Here is a 15,961-nt window from a genome sequence, read left to right on the forward strand (position 1 = left end):
GGAGGAAGGAGAGAGGGGGGAAGGAGAGGAGAGAGAATGAAATAAGAGAGGGAAGGGGAGACAGTGAGTGGAAGGGAAGAGAGTGGGGAAGGTGTGAGAGAGTGAGAGAGTGAGAAGGGGAGAATCTGAAAAGGAAGAGGCAGCTGGGAATGGAGAGTCAGAGGCGGAAGAGAGAATAACAAATTAGAGATGGGAATTTAAATACTAAATTAATTATGCAAAGGTCCCAGTGAGATTTGAACCCACGACCCCTGGTTTACGAGACCAGTGCTCTAACCCCTGAGCTATGGAACCACCTGCCCTGGGCTGTGGGTCATTCCCCAGTTAGTGCTGTGTGTTTGAAGAATGAGGAGGGGTCAGTGAAACGCTCAGATTGTGTCTCATCCCCCAGACTCTTGCCTCCGTCTCTTCAATATTCACCTCTCAACATCGATATATCGGATCTTTCACGTAGTAAAACATCCCAAGGCAACTCAGTCACACTCTGCCTCAATCTCTCTCTGCCTCTCTGTCTCTCTCAATCTCACTCTCTTTCTTTCTGTCTCTCACCTTTTCACTCTGTCCCTCGAGGGGCGAAGATAGAGCGGGGGAAGGGGAGAGAGGGAGAAGGGGAGAGAGAGGGGGGGAATGGGAGAGAGAGGGGGCAATGGGAGAGGTGGGGAGGGGGAGAGTCTGATGGGACAGGGGAGAGTGAGAGTGAGGGAAGGAGGGAAAGGGATGAGGGAGGGGAGTGGAGACAGGGGAGGCGAGGGAGAAGGAGAGGGATGCGAGAGAAAGGAGGGGAGAAAATGAAAAGGAAGAGGGAAAGGAGTGAGCGAGAGGCGAAGGGAAGAGAGAGAGAGGAATACGGAGAGAGAGATGGAGAAGGGGAGCGAGAGAGGGGTAAGAGGAGAGAGAGAGGGTAAGGAATTTGAAATAGAGGGGACGGAGAAGGAGAGAGGGGAAGGGGAAAGAGAGAGAGGAAGAAAGAGGGGCAGGGGAGAGAGAAGGGGGAAAGGGGAAAGAGAGGTTATGGGGAGTGGGGTAAGGAGTGAGAGAGAGAGGGGAAGGGGAGAGAGGGGAAGGGGAGAGAACGGGAAAGGGAGAGAGTTGGAGGGGAGAGTCATTGAAAGCAGCCATGCCGGTGCAGCAAGCAGTTAGGAAGGCAAATGGTACGTTGGCCTTCATTGCAAGAGGGTTTGAGTACAGGAGCAAGGATGTCTTACTCCAGTTATACAGGGCCTTGGTGAGACCACACCTGGAGTATTGTGTGCAGTTTTGGTCTCCTTACTTCAGGAAGGATACACTTGCCATAGAGGGAGTGCAGCGAAGGTTCACCAGACTGATTCCTGGGATGGCAGGACTGTGGTATGAGGAGAGATTGGGTCGACTGGGCCTGTATTCACTGGAGTTGAGAAGAATGAGAGGGGATCTGATTGAAAGGTATAAAATTCTGACGGGGTTGGACAGACTGGATGTGGGGAGGATGTTTCCCCGGGGGCTGGGAAGTCTAGAACAAGGGATCACACAGTCTCAGGATACGGGGTAGGAAATTTAGGAGCGAGATGAGGAGAAATGTTTTCACTCAGAGGGAGGTGAACCTGTGGAATTCTCTACCACAGAAGGCTGTGGAGGACAAGTCACTGAATATATTTAAGAGGGAGACAGATAGATTTCTAGACACAAAAGGTATGGGGAGGTAAGCAGGAATATGGTGTTGGGATAGAGGATCAGCCATGATCATATTGAATGGTGGTGCAGGCTCGAAGGGCCGAATGGCTTCCTCCTGCTCCTATTTCACATGTTTCTGTGTTTCTCTGAATGAGTGAGACACGGGGGAAGTGAGATAGCAGGAAAAGATGTCATGATGGGGAAGGCAGAGTGAAGGAACACTGTTGTTCCAAGGTCAGTCTCAAAGCTGTTTAATATTTATATTTGACACCCTTAATAATTTAAATACGGAGCTAATTTTGTGAAGGATCCAGAAAGATTTGAACTCACGACCCCTGGTTTACTGGAGCAGTGCTCTAACCCCTGAGCTATGGAGCCACCTGCTCTGGGAAAGATGGGAAGGAGCAGGGAAGAGAGGGGTAAGGAAAATAGAGCGTGGAAGGAGTGAGAGAGAGGGGGAAGTGGAGAGAGAGGGAGGGGAAGGGGAGGGAGAGGGAGGGGAAGAGAGCGAGGGGAAGTGGAGGGAGAGAGGGGTAGGAGTGAGAGAGGGAAGGGGAAATAGAGGGAACGAGTGAGAGAGAGAGAGGGGAAGGGGAGAGAGATGTGAAGGCAAGAGAGGGAGGAGGCAGGGGAGAGAGAAAGGGGAAGAGGAGAGAGAGGGAGAAGGGGAGAATCTGAAATGAAAGGGAAAAGAGAGCGAGAGAGGAGGGAGGGGTGAGAGGGGAGGGGAAGGGGAGAGAGAGTGTGGAAGGGGAGAGAGAGGGTGAGGGGAGAGAGAAGGGGAAGGAGTGAGAGAGAGGGGGAGGGGAGAGAGAGGGGGAAGAAACATAGAAACATAGAAACATAAAAAATAGGTGCAGGAGTAGACCATTCGGCCCTTCGAGCCTGCACCACCATTCAATAAGATCTTGGCTGATCATTCCCTCAGTACCCCTTTCCTGCTTTCTCTCCATACCCCTTCATCCGTTTAGCAGTAAGGGCCATATCTAACTCCTTAAATATATACAATGAACTGACCTCAACAACTCTCTGTGTAGGGAATTCCACAGGTTAACAACTCTCTGAGTGAAGAAGTTTCTCCTTATCTCAGTCCTAAATGGTCTACCCCTTATCCTTAGACTGTGTCCCTTGGTTCTGGACTTCCCCAACATCGGGAACATTCCAACCGCATCTAACCTGTCCAGTCCCGTCAGAATCTTATACGTTTCTATGAGATCCCCTCTCATCCTTCTAAACTCCCGTGTATAAAGGCCCAGTTGCTCTAGTTTCTCCTCATATGTCAGTCCAGCCATCCCGGGAATCAGTCTGGTGAACCTTCGCTGCACTCCCTCAATAGCAAGAATGTCCTTCCTCAGATTAGGAGACCAAAACTGAACACAATATTCCAGGTGTGGCCTCACCAAGGCTCTGTACAACTGTAGCAACACCTCCCTGCTCCTATACTCAAATCCCCGAGCTATGAAGGTCAACATACCATTTGCCTTCTTCACCACCTGCTGTACCTGCATGCCAACTTTCAATGACTGATGTACCATGACATCCAGGTCTCGTTGCACCTCCCCTTTTCCTCATCTGTCACCATTCAGATAATATTCTGTCTTTGCGTTTTTGCCCCCAAAGTGGATAACCTCACATTTATCCACATTATACTCATCTGCCATGCATTTGCCCACTCACCTAACCTGTCCAAGTCACCCTGCAGCCTCTTAGCGTCCCCCTTACAGCTCACACTGCCACCCAGCTTAGTGTCATTTGAAAACGTGGAGATATTACACTCAATTCCTTCATCCAAATCATTGATGTATATTGTAAAGAGCTGGGGTCCCAGCACTGAACCCTGCGGCACTCCACTAGGGAGGGGACAGGGGAGAGAGAAAGGGAGGGGAGAGAGAGGGAGAGGGGGAAAGAGAGGTAGGGGAAGACGAGAGAGTGGGGAAGGGAGGGAGAGAGGGTGGGGAAGGGAGTTGGGGAAGGTGCAAGAGAGGTTAAGAGGAGTGATGTGGAAGGAGTGAGGAAGAGTGGGGGAAGGGGAGAGACGGGAATGGGAGAAAGTTGGGAAAGAGAGTGAGGGAGGAGGCAGGGGAGAGAGAAAGGGGAAGGATAGAGAGGGGGAGAAGGGGAGAATCTGAAATGAAAGGGAAAAGAGAGAGGAGGGAGGGGAGCAGAGAGGGAGGAGGGAGAGAGGGTGAGGCGAGGGAGGAGGATGAATGAGAGACGTGGAAAGAGAGATAGCATGAAAGGGAGAGAGGGATAAAAAGATGTCGAATTGGTCATGATGGGGAAGAAAGAGAAAGAGAGTGTAACCTGTAGTTCCAGGGTTGGTCTCGTTGCTATTTAATATTTATAATTAAACATCTTGTTAATTGACGGTGAATTTAAATATTGAGCTAATTTTGAGTAGGCCGCAGTGAGATTTGAACCCAAAATTCCTGGTTACGAGACCAGTGCTATGGAGCCACCTGCCCTGGGCTGTGTCATTCCCCAGTTCGTGCTGTGTGTTTGAAGAATGAGGAGGGGGTCAGTGAAACACTCAGATTGTGTCTCATCCCCCAGACTCCTGCCTCCGTCTCTTCAATATTCACTTCTCAACATCGATATATCGGGTCTTTCACGTAGTAAAACATCCCAAGGCAACTCAGTCACACTCTGCCCCAATCTCTCTGTCTCTCTGTCTCTCTCAATCTCACTCTCTTTCTTTCTGTCTCTCACCTTCTCACTCTGTCCCTCGAGGGGGGAAGGTAGAGCGGGGGATGGGGAGAGAGCGGGGGAATGGGAGAGAGAGGGGGCAATGGGAGAGGTGGGGAGGGGGAGAGTCTGATGGGAAAGGGGAGAGCGAGAGCGAGGGAAGGAGGGAAAGGGATGAGGGAGGGGAGTGGAGACAGGGGAGGCGAGGGAGAAGGAGAGGCAGGCGAGAGAGAGGAGGGGAGAAAATGAAAAGGAAGAGGGGAAGGAATGAGTGAGAGGGGAAGGGGAGACAGAGGGAGGAAGAAAGAGGGGCAGGGAAGAGAGAGGGGTGGAAAGCTTGGAAGGGGGGGAGAGAGAGGGGAAGGTGTGTGAGAGAGGGAAGGGGATAGAGCTTAAGGGGAGAGAAAGGGGAAGGTGTGTGAGAGAGGGGAGGGGATAGAGCTTAAGGGGAGAGAAAGGAGAAGGAGTGAGAGAGATGGGGAAGGGGAGATAGAGAGGAAGAGAGAGGGGAAAGGGAGAGAGAGTGGGAATGGGGAAGGAGGGCAGGAAAGAGAGGGGATGGGAGAGAGAAAGGGCAGAGGGGTTGAGAGAGTGGGGGAGTGGATAGAGAGAGGGAAGAAAATGAAATTAGAGTGGGAAGGGGAGAGAGGGGAAGAGGGGGAGATCGAGAATGGAAGGGGAGAGAGAGTGTGAGGGAAGAGAGAGGGGGAAGGAGTGAAAGGGAGGGGAGGGAAGTGTAGACAGGGAGGAAGAGAGAGGGGAAAGGAAGAGAGAGAGGGCAAGGGAAAGAGAGGGAGGGGAAGGGGAGAGAGAGTGTGGAAGAGGAGAGAGAGTGTGAGGGAAGAGAGAGGGGGAAGGAGTGAGAGAGAGGGGGAGAGGAGAGAGAGGGAGAAGAAACATAGAAATATAGAAAATAGGTGCAGGAGTAGGCCATTCGGCCCTTTGAGCCTGCACCTCCATTCGATAAGATCATGGTTGATCATTCCCTCAGTACCCCTTTCCTGCTTTCTCTCCATATCCTTTGATCCCTTTAGCCGTAAGGGCCATATCTAACTCCCTCTTAAATATATCCAATGAACTGGCCTCAACAGCTCTCTGCGGCAGGGAACTCCACAGGTTAACAACTCTCTGAGTGAAGAAGTTTCTCCTCATCTCAGTCCTAAATGGCCTACCCCTTATCCTAAAACTGTATCCCCTGATTCTGGACTTCCCCAACATCGTGAACCATCGACCCGCATCTAACCTGTCCCGTCCCATCAGAATCTTGTATGTTTCTTTGAGATCCACTCTCATCCTTCTAAACTCAAATAATCAAAGGCCCAGTTTCTCCTCATATGTCAGTGCAGTCATCCCAGGAATCAGTCTTGGAGCTGTTTTATATTTATAATTAAAGCTCCTGTTAATTGACAATGAACTTAAATACTGAGCTAACTTTGAGTAGGCCCCAGTGAGATTTGAACCCACGACCCCTGGTTTACTAGATCAGGGCTCTAACCCCTGAGCTATGGAGCCACCTGCTGTGGGCTGTGGGTCATTCCCCAGTTAGTGCTGTGTGTTTGAAGAATGAGGAGTGGTCAGTGAAACGCTCAGATTGTGTCTCATCCCCCAGACTCCTGCCTCCGTCTCTTCAATATTCGCCTCTCAACATCGATATATCGGGTCTTTCACGTAGTAAAACATCCCAAGGCAACTCAGTCACACTCTGGCTCAATCTCTCTGTCTCTCTTTCTTTCTGTCTCTCACCTTCACACTCTGTCTCTCAAGGGGGGAAGGTAGAGCGGTGGAAGGGGAGAGAGGGAGAAGGGAGAGAGGGGGGGAATGGGAGAGAGAGGGGGGAATGGGAGAGGTGGGGAGGGGGAGAGTCTGATGGGGAAGGGGAGAGCGAGAGCGAGGGAAGGAGGGAAAGGGAGGAGGGAGGGGAGTGGAGACAGGGGAGGGCAGGAAGAAGGGGAGGGAGGCGAGAGAGAGGAGGGGAGAAAATTAAAAGGAAGAGGGGAAGGAATGAGTGAGAGGGGAAGGGGAGAGTTAGGGAAGAAGGGGAGAGAGTGAGGGAGAAGGCGAGCGAGAGACGGGGAAGAGGAGAGAGAGGGAGGGTAAAGAGTTGGAAATAGAGGGGTAGGAGAAGGAGAGAGGGGTAGGTATGAGAGAGAGAGGGGAAGGGGAGAGAGAGGGAGGAAGAAAGAGGGGCAGGGGAGAGAGAGGGGGGAAGGTGAAAGAGAGGTTAAGGGGAGAGAGGGGGAAGGAGAGAGAGAGGGGAAGGGGTGAGAGGGGGAAAGAGAGAGGGTGAGGGGAGAGAGTTGGAAGGGAGAGTCATTGAAAGCAGCCATGCAGGTGCAGCAAACAGTTAGGAAGGCAAATGGTACGTTGGCATTCATTGCAAGAGGGTTTGAGTACAGGAGCAAGGATGTCTTACTCCAGTAATACAGGGCCTTGGTGAGACCACACCTGGAGTATTGTGTACAGTTTTGGTCTCCTTACCTAAGGAAGGATATACTTGCCATAGAGGGAGTGCAGCGAAGGTTCACCAGACTGATTCCTGGGATGGCAGGACTGTGGTATGAGGAGAGATTGGGTCGACTGGGCCTGTGTTCACTGGAGTTTAGAAGAATGAGAGGGGATCTGATTGAAAGGTATAAAATTCTGACGGGGTTGGACAGACTGGATGTGGGGAGGATGTTTCCCCGGGAGCTGGGAAGTCGAGAACAAGGGATCACACAGTCTCAGGATACGGGGTAGGAAATTTAGGAGCGAGATGAGGAGAAATGTTTTCACTCAGAGGGTGGTGAACCTGTGGAATTCTCTACCACAGGAGGCTGTGGAGGACAAGTCACTGAATATATTTAAGAGGGAGACAGATCGATTTCTGGACACAAAAGGCATCAAGGGGTATGGGGAGAAAGCGGGAATATGGTGTTGGGATAGAGGATCAACCATGATCATATTGAATGGTGGTGCAGGCTCGAAGGGCCGAATGGCCTGCTCCTGCTCCCATTTTCTATGTTTCTATGTTTCGATGAATGAGTGAGAGATGGGGAAAGCGAGATAGCTAAAAAGATGTCTAACAGGTCACGATGGGTAAGGGGGAAAGACGAGAAGTGAGCCTTTTGTTCCGGGATCAGTCTCAGAACTGTTTAATATTGTAATACTTATAAAACCCTTGTTAATTGACGGCAAATTTAAATACTCAACTAATTTTGAGTGAACCCCAGTGAGATTTGAACTCAGGACCGCTGGTTTACCAGACCAGTGCTATAACCCCTGAGCTATGGAGCCACCTGCTCTGAAAAAGACAGGGGAAGGAGCTGGAAAGAGAGGGGAAGGGAAAAGAGAGAGTGGAAGGAGTGAGAGAGAGGGGGTAGGGGAGAGAGTGGGGAAGGAGTGAGAGAGTGGAGGGAAAAGAGAGGGAAGGGAAGCGGAGAGGGAGTGTGGAAGGAGTGAGAGAATAGGGAAGGGGAGAGAGATGCGTCGGCAAGAGAGGGAGGAGGCAGGGGAGAGAGAAAGGGAGAAGGGGAGAATCTAAAAAGAAAGGAGGGAGGGGAAGGAGACAGAGGCACAAAGACATTTGGAAGGGTGTGAGCGGAGCCTGTTGTTCCAGGTTTGGTCTCAGAGCTGTTTAATATTTATAATTAAAGCCCTTGTTAATTGACGGTGAATTTAAATACTGAGCTAATTTGAGTAGACCCCAAAGAGACTTAAACTCACGACCCCTGGTTTACCATGCCAGTGCTCTAACCCCTGAGCTATGGAGTCACCTGCTCTGGGACAGGTAGGGGAAGGAGCAGGAAAGAGAGGGGAAGGGAAAAGAGGGAGTGGAAGGAGTGAGAGAGAGGGGCGAATGGGAGAGAGAGGAATGGGGAAGGGGAGAGAAAGCCGGAGCGGAGAGAGAGAGGAAGAGAGGGAGGTGGGGAAAGAGAGGGAGGGGATGGACAGAGAGAGAGAGTGTGGAAGTGGGGGAGAGAGAGGGGAAGGAGTGGGAGATAGGGGGAGGGGAGAGAGCAGAAGGGGAGAGAAAGGGGAAGGAGTGAGAGAAAGGAGGAAGGGGAGAGAGAGGGGAAGGAGTGAGAGAGAGGGGGAAGGGAAGACAGGGAGGAAGAGAGAGGGGAAGGGGAGAGAGAGTGGGGGTGGGGGTGGGGAGGGAGGCAAGGAAAGAGAGAGGATGGGAGAGGGAAAGGGAGAGTGAAAAGACAGAGTGGGTAGCGGAGAGAGGGGGAGGGGATAGAGAGAGGGAAGACAGAGGAGAAAGGAGAGGGGGGGAAGGACTGGGGAGAGAATGAAATTAGAGAGGGAAGGGGAAATAGAGGGAATGAGTGAGTGAGAGAGGGGGGAAGGGGAGAGAGATGTGAAGGCAAGAGAGGGAGGAGGCAGGGGAGAGAGAAAGGGGAAGGGGAGAGAGAGGGAGAAGGGGAGAATCTGAAATGAAAGGGAAAAGAGAGCGAGAGAGGAGGGAGGGGTGAGAGGGGAGGGGAAAGGGAAAGGGCGAGTGAAAAGGCAGAGAGGGAAGGAGCGATCGGAGGGAGAGAGTAGGTAATGGAGAGAGGGGGAGGGGAGAGAGAGAGAAGAAAGAGGACAAAGGAGAGAGAGGAGGACAAGTGAGCGAAAGAAAGTGGAGAGGGAAGGGGAGAGAGGGGAAAGGGGGGAGTGAGAGAGGAAGGAATGAGAGAGGCGAGGGGGGCAAAGAGTGGGGAAGGGGAGAGAGAGGGGGAAGGGGAGAGAGAGGGAGAGAGAGGAAGGAGTGGGAAAAAGAAGGGAAGGGAAAAGAGAGACTAGAAGGAGTGAGAGAGAGGGGAAGGGGAAAGCGAGGGAGGGGAATGGGAGAGAGGGCAGGTAATGAGAGAGAGGGTGAAGGGGAGAGATAGAAGGGAAGGAGTGAGAGAGAGGGGGAAGGGGAAAGAGAGGGGTAGGATTGAGAGAAGAAGGGTAACGAGTGTGTAAGAGCGTGAAGGGGAGATAGGTAGAGAGGGGGTGGAGAAGAGAGAAGGGGAAGGAGGAAGAGTGGGTGAAGGGGAGAGAGAGGGGGAAGGAGAGAGAGTGAGAGGAGAGAGGGGAAGAGAGGGGCATTAGTGAGAAACGGGGAAAGCAAGATAGCGGGAAAGGGAGAGAGAGGAAAAAAAGTTGTAAAACAGATTGTGATGGGGAAGGGAGAGAGAAATTTGGAAGAGAGGGGGAGCCTGTAATTCCAGGTTTGGTCTCGGAGCTGTTTAATATTTATAATTAAAGCCCTTGTTAATTGACAGTGAATTTAAATGCTAAGCCAATTTTGAGCGACCCCAGTGAGATTTGAACTTTCGACCCCCAAATTCACTAAACCAGTGCTCTAACCCCTGAGCTACGGAGCCATCTGCTCTGGGGAATACAGGGGAAGGAGCAGGAAAGAGACGGGAAGGGAATAGTGAGAGTGGAAGGAGGGAGAGAGAGGGGGAAGGGAAGACAGGGAGGAAGAGAGAGGGAAAGGGGAGAGAGAGTGGGGGTGGGGGTGGGGGTGGGGAGGGAGAGAAGGAAAGAGAGAGGATGGGAGAGGGAAAAGACAGAGTGTGTAGCGGCGAGAGGGGGAGGGGATAGAGAGAGGGAAGACAGAGGAGAAAGGAAAGGGAGGGGAAGGACTGCGGAGAGAATGAAATTAGAGAGGGAAGGGGAGAGAGTGGAAGAGTGAGAGAGAGAGGGGGAAGGGGATACAGAGAATGGAAGGAGAGAAAGCGGGGTAAGTGGAGAGAGAGGGGAAGGAGTGAGAGCGTGAGAAGGGGAGAATCTGAAAAAAAGAAACAGCCGGGAGAGTGGAGAGGGAAGAGAGAAGAATGAATTAGAGATAGGAATTTAAATATTAAATTATTTATGTAAAGGCCCCAGTGAGATTTGAACCCACAACCCCTGGTTGACTGGACTAGTGCTCCAACCCCTGAGCTATGGAGACACCTGCTCTGGGAAAGACAGGGGATGGAGCAGGAAAGAGAGGGAGAAGGGAAAAGAGCGAGTGGAAGGAGTGAGAGAGAGGGGGAAGAGGAAAGAGATGGGGAGGGGAGAGACGGTCAGGAGAGAGAGGGAGGGGCAGGGGAGAGAGAAAGGAAGGGGAGAGAGAGGGAGAAGGGGAGAATCCGAAAAGAAAGGGTAAAGAGAGAGAGGAGGAAGAGGGGGGCGGGGAGGGAAGAGGGAGAGGGAAAGGGAGAGGAAAAGGCAGAGGGGGAAGGGAAGAGAGGGGGTGAGAGTGGGTAGTGGAAAGAGAGGGAGGGGAGACAGAGAGAGCGGGGAGGGGATGGAGTGACAGAGAGGGGAATGAGTGTATTGTGTTCCTAACACAGATGAGATTGCACACAGGGAGGTTACAGTAACAGTGACCTCAGTCTTTAATAAGACTCTCCAGAGTGAGGAACAGGCCTTAGGGGCAGCTTATACACAGTGCTCCCAATGGAATCCCTTGGGACTTCAGGGGATGAGCTCCCTGGTGGCGGAACATGTGAGAGCAAGTTTTACAGATACACAACAGAGTGAGAGATGAGGAAAGCGAGATCGTGGGAAAGGGAGAGAGGGGTAAAAAGATGTAGCACGGGTCGTGATGGGGAAGGGAGAGAGGGGGAGAGAGAGTGTAAGACAGACGAGAACCTGTTGTTGAAGGATTGGTCTCAGAGCTGTTTAATATTTATAATTAAAGCCCTGGTTAATTGACAGTAAATTTAAATATTGAGTAGGCCCCAATGAGATTTGAACTCACGACCCCTGATTTACTAGACCAGTGCTCTAACCCCTGAGCTATGGAGCCACCTGTTTTGGAAAAAACAGGGGAAGGAGCAGGAAAGAGAAGGGAAGGGAAAAGAGAGAGTGGAAGGAGTGAGAGAGAGGGAAGGGGAGAGAGAGAGGGAGGGGTAAGGGAAAAGCGAGCGTGGAAGGAGTGAGAGAGGGGGAAGGGGAGAGAGGGAGGGGACGGAGTGAGAGAGAGGGGGAAGGGGAGAGAGGGAAGGGACGGAGTGAGAGAGAGGGGGAAGGGGAGACAGGGAGGAGGAGAGAGGGGAAGGGGAGAGAGAGAAGGGGAAGGGGAAAGAGCAATTGGAAGGATTGAGAGAAAGGGGAAGGGGAGAGAGTGGGGAAGGAGTGAGAGAGAGGGGGAAGGGGTGACAGGGAGGAAAAGAGAGGGGAAGGGGAGAGACGGAGGAGAGTGAGGGAGGCGAGGAAAGAGAGGGGACGGGAGAGGGAAAGGGAGAGTGAAAAGGCAGAGGGGATGTGAAAGTGGGCAGTGGAGAGAGGGGGACAGGAAAGAGAGGGGAAGGAGTGATAGAGACGGGGAACGGGAAAGAGTGGGGAAGGAGTGAGAGAGAGGGGAAGGAGAGCGACAGGGGAAGGAAAGAGAAGGAGGAGGCGGGGAGAGAGAAAGGAAGGGGAGAGAGAGGGAGAAGGGGGGAATCCGAAAAGAAAGGGGAAAAAGAGAGAGAGAGAGGAGGAAGAGAGGGGAGGGGAGGAGAGAGGGAGAGGGAAAGGGAGAGTGAAAAGGCAGAGGGGGAAAGGGAGAGAGGGGGAGAGAGAGAGGGGGAGGGGAGACAGAGAGGGAGATGTGGAGGGTATGGAGGGCGAGGGGAATGAGTGAGGCACGGGGAAAGTGAGATAGCGGGAAGGGGAGAGAGTGAGGGGAAGGAGTGAGAAAGGGGGGAAGGAGAGAAGGGATTGAGTGAGAAAGGTGGGGAATGAGAGCGTAAAGTTCTTTCTCAATGGCACAAAACCCACACGAGGCAAATTCTGTGGACTAGGTCACTCCATGACCTGTACCTTTATTCACAGGACCAAGAGGTGATGACCCTGCGTGGGACCTCCCTTTATGTACCTGGACGACCAGGTAAGGAGTGTCTCCCACAAGTTCGCCCCTTGTGGTCAAGATGTGCATTGCTTAAGTCTATTCAGTATTGCAGTGGTGTGACATGGAGGTTACATATATGACAGAGAGACAGGGAGGAAGAGAGAGGGGAACTGGAGAGAGAGAAGGGGGAGGGGAAAGAGATCTAGGATAAGAGGAATGAGATAGTGGAAGTGAGGGAGAGAGCGGGAAAAGAGTCGGAAAGAGAGGGGAAGGGGAAAGAGAGAGGGGACGGAGTGAGGGAGCGAGGGGGAAGGGGAGACAGGGAGGAAGAGAGAGGCGGAAGCGGAGGGGAAGGAGCGAGAGAGAGGGGAAGGCGAGAGAGGGAGGAGGCAGGGGAGAGAGAAAGTAAGGGGAGAGAGAGAGAAGGGGAGAATCGGAAAAGAAAGGGTAAAGAGAGAGAGAGAAAGGAGGAAGAGGGGCAGGGGAGGGAAGAGGGAGAGGGAAAGGGAGAGTGAAAAGGCAGAGGGGGAAGGGGAGAGAGGGGGGAGAGAGAGAGAGGGGGAGGGGAGACAGAGAGGGAGATGTGGAGGGGATGGAGGGCAAGGGGAATGAGTGATGCACAAAGAAAGTGAGATAGCGTGAAGGGGAGAGAGTGAGGGGAAGGAGTGAGAAAGTGGGGAATGAGAGACATGGAGGAAGAGAGAAGGGAAGTGGAGAGAGAGAAGGGGGAGGGGAAAGTGATCTAGGATAAGGGGAATGAGATAGTGGAAGTGAGGGAGAGAGAGGGGAAAAAGGCACAAAGAGAGGGGAAGGGGAGAGAGAGAGAGGGAAAGGGGAATGAGAGGTTAAGGGGAGAGAGAGGGAAGGTTTGAGACAGTGAGGAAGAGAATGGAAGGGGAGATAGAGAAAGGGGAATGGGAGAGAGAGGGAGAAGGGGAAAATCTGAAAGGAAAGGGAAAAGAGAGAGATAGAGGAGGGAGGGGAGAGACGGGAGGAAAGAGAGGGGAGCGGAAAGGAAGTGGTTGGGGAGAGATTGAGGGGAGGCGTTGGGAGGGGAAAAGGGGGAGAGGGGAATGAGTGAGAGACAGGGAAAGCGGGATAGTGGGAAAAAGATGTAGAATGGGTCAATGGGAGAGAGAGTCGAGCCTGTTGTTCCAGGGTCGGTCTCGGAGCTGTTTAATATTTATAATTGAAGCCCTTGTTAATTGACGGTGAATTTAAATACTGAGCTAATGTTGAGTAGGCTCCAATGAGATTTGAACTCACGACCGCTGGTTTACAAGACCAGTGCTCTAACCCCTGAGCTATGGAGCCACCTGCACTAAAAATGATAGGGGAAGGAGCAGTTAAGAGAGGGGAAGGAAAAAGAGAGAGTGGAAGGAGTGAGAGAGAGGGGCAAGGGGAGACAGGGAGGAAGAGAGAGGGGAAGTGGAGAGATGGAGGGGAGGGAGGGAGGGAGGGGAGGATAGAGAGGGGGCGGGAAAGGGAAAGGGAGAGTGAAAAGGCAAAGGGAGTGTGAAAGTGGGCAGCGGAAAGAGGGGGACAGGAAAGAGAGGGGAAGGAGTGAGAGAGAGGGGAAGGTGAGAGAGAGAGGAGGCAGGGGAGAGAGAAAGTAAGGGGAGAGAGAGAGAAGGGGAGAATTGGAAAAAAAAGGGTAAAGAGAGAGAGAAAAAGGAGGAAGAGGGGGAGGGGAGGGAAGAGGGAGAGGGAAAGGGAGTGTGAAAAGGCAGACGGGGAAGGGGAGAGAGTGGGGAGAGAGAGAGGGAGAGGGGGAGGGGAGACAGAGAGGGAGATGTGGAGGGGATGGAGGGCCAGGGGAATGAGTGAGGCACAGAGAAAGTGAGATAGCGGGAAGGGGAGAGAGTGAGGGGAAGGAGTGAGAAAGGGGGGAAGGAGAGACAGGGAGGAAGAGAGAAGGGAAGTGGAGAGAGAGAAGGGGGAGGGGAAAGTGATCTAGGATAAGGGGAATGAGATAGTGGAAGTGAGGGAGAGAGACGGGGAAGGGGAGACAGGGAGGAAGAAAGACGGGCAGGGGAGAGAGAGAGGGAAAGGAGAAAGCGAGATTAAGGAGAGAGAGAGAGAAGGAGTGAGAGAGCGAGGGGGAGAATGGAAGGGGAGATAGAGAGAGGGGAAGGAGAGAGAGAGAGGGAGAAGCGGAGAATCTGAAAAGAAAGAGATAACCGGGACGGGGTGGAGGAGTGAAGAGGCAGAGGCTGAAGAGAGAATAATGAATTAGAGATGGGAACTTAAATACTAAATTAATTTTGGGTAGGCCCCAATGAGATTTGAACCACCTGCTCTGGGAAAGATAGGGGAAGGAGCAGGAAAGAGAGGGGAAGGGAAAAGAGAGAGGGGAAGGAATGGGGAGAGAGTGAAAGGAGAAAGGGAAGGGGAGAGAGGGGAAAGAGGTGAGAGAGAGAGAGGGGAAGGAGTTAGAGAGAGGGGAGGGAAGTGGAGACAGGGAGGAAGAGAGAGGGGAATGGGAGAGAGGTGGGGGGAGGGGAAAGAGAGGGAGGGGAAGGGGACAGAGAGTGTGGAAGGGGAGAGAGAGGGTGAGGGGAGAGAGAGGGGGAAGGAGTGAGAGAGAAGTGGAGGGGAGATAGAGGGGGAAGGAGTGAGAGAGAGGGGGAGGGGAGATAGAGGGGGAAGGAGTGAGAGAGAGGGGGAGGGGAGATAGAGGGGGAAGGAGTGAGAGAGAGGGGGAGGGGAGATAGAGGGGGAAGGAGTGAGAGAGAGGGGGAGGGGAGATAGAGGGGGAAGGAGTGAGAGAGAGGGGAAGGGGAGATAGAGGGGGAAGAAACATTGAAACATAGAAACATAGAAAATAGGTGCAGGAGTAGGCCATTCGGCCCTTCGAGCCTGCACCACCATTCAAGAAGATCTTGGCTGATCATTCACCTCAGTACCCCTTTCCTGCTTTCTCTCCATACCCCTTGATCCCTTTAGCCGTAAGGGCCACATCTAACTCCTTCTTAAATATATCCAATGGACTGGCCTCAACAACTCTCTGCGGTAGGGAATTCCACACGTTAACAACTCTCTGAGTGAAGAAGTTTCTCCTTATCTCAGTCCTAAATGGTTTACCCCTTATCCTTAAACTGTGACCCCTGGTTCTGGACTTCCCCAACATCGGGAACATTCTAACCGCATCTAACCTGTCCCGTCCCGTCAGAATCTTATACGTTTCTATGAGATCCCCTCTCATCCTTCTAAACTCCCGTGTATAAAGGCCCAGTTGCTCTAGTTTCTCCTCATATGTCAGTCCAGCCATCCCGGGAATCAGTCTGGTGAACCTTCGCTGCACTCCCTCAATAGCAAGAATGTCCTTCCTCAGATTAGGAGACCAAAACTGAACACAATATACCAGGTGAGGCCTCACCAAGGCCCTGTACAACTACAGTAAGACCTCCCTGCTCCGAAACTCAAATCGCCGAGCTATGAAGGCCAACATACCATTTGCCTTCTTCACCGCCTGCTGTACCTGCATGCCAACTTTCAATGACTGATGAACCATGACACCCAGGTCTCGTTGCACCTCCCCTTTTCCTAATCTGTCACCATTCAGATAATATTCTGTCTTCGCGTTTTTGCCCCCAAAGTGGATAACCTCACATTTATCCACATTATACTGCATCTGCCATGCATTTGCCCACTCACCTAACCTGTCCAAGTCACCCTGCAGCCTCTTAGCGTCCCCCTCACAGCTCACACCGCCACCCAGCTTAGTGTCATCTGCAAACTTGGAGATATTACACTCAATTCCTTCATCCAAATCATTGATGTATATTGTAAAGAGCTGGGGTCCCAGCACTGAACCCTGCGGCACTCCACTAGGGAGGGGGCAGGGGA

General features: G+C 52.4%; 5 non-coding genes across 5 annotated transcripts; all 5 read right to left on the bottom strand.

The window, feature by feature from the left end:
• Positions 1–221: 221 nt before the first annotated feature.
• Positions 222–294, bottom strand: trnat-cgu (transfer RNA threonine (anticodon CGU)). The gene has a single exon. It is a non-coding gene; the product is annotated as a tRNA-Thr (tRNA).
• Positions 295–5,774: 5,480 nt separating this feature from the next.
• trnat-agu (transfer RNA threonine (anticodon AGU)) lies at positions 5,775–5,847 on the bottom strand. The gene has a single exon. It is a non-coding gene; the product is annotated as a tRNA-Thr (tRNA).
• Positions 5,848–7,534: 1,687 nt separating this feature from the next.
• Positions 7,535–7,608, bottom strand: trnat-ggu (transfer RNA threonine (anticodon GGU)). Its single transcript has one exon. It is a non-coding gene; the product is annotated as a tRNA-Thr (tRNA).
• A 3,405-nt stretch (positions 7,609–11,013) lies between these two features.
• On the bottom strand, positions 11,014–11,086 carry trnat-agu (transfer RNA threonine (anticodon AGU)). The gene has a single exon. It is a non-coding gene; the product is annotated as a tRNA-Thr (tRNA).
• A 2,267-nt stretch (positions 11,087–13,353) lies between these two features.
• trnat-ugu (transfer RNA threonine (anticodon UGU)) lies at positions 13,354–13,426 on the bottom strand. The gene has a single exon. It is a non-coding gene; the product is annotated as a tRNA-Thr (tRNA).
• Positions 13,427–15,961: the final 2,535 nt, after the last annotated feature.

Source organism: Pristiophorus japonicus, unplaced genomic scaffold (genome assembly GCF_044704955.1).
Source record: "Pristiophorus japonicus isolate sPriJap1 unplaced genomic scaffold, sPriJap1.hap1 HAP1_SCAFFOLD_592, whole genome shotgun sequence".
Classification (NCBI taxonomy): Eukaryota; Metazoa; Chordata; class Chondrichthyes; family Pristiophoridae; genus Pristiophorus; species Pristiophorus japonicus.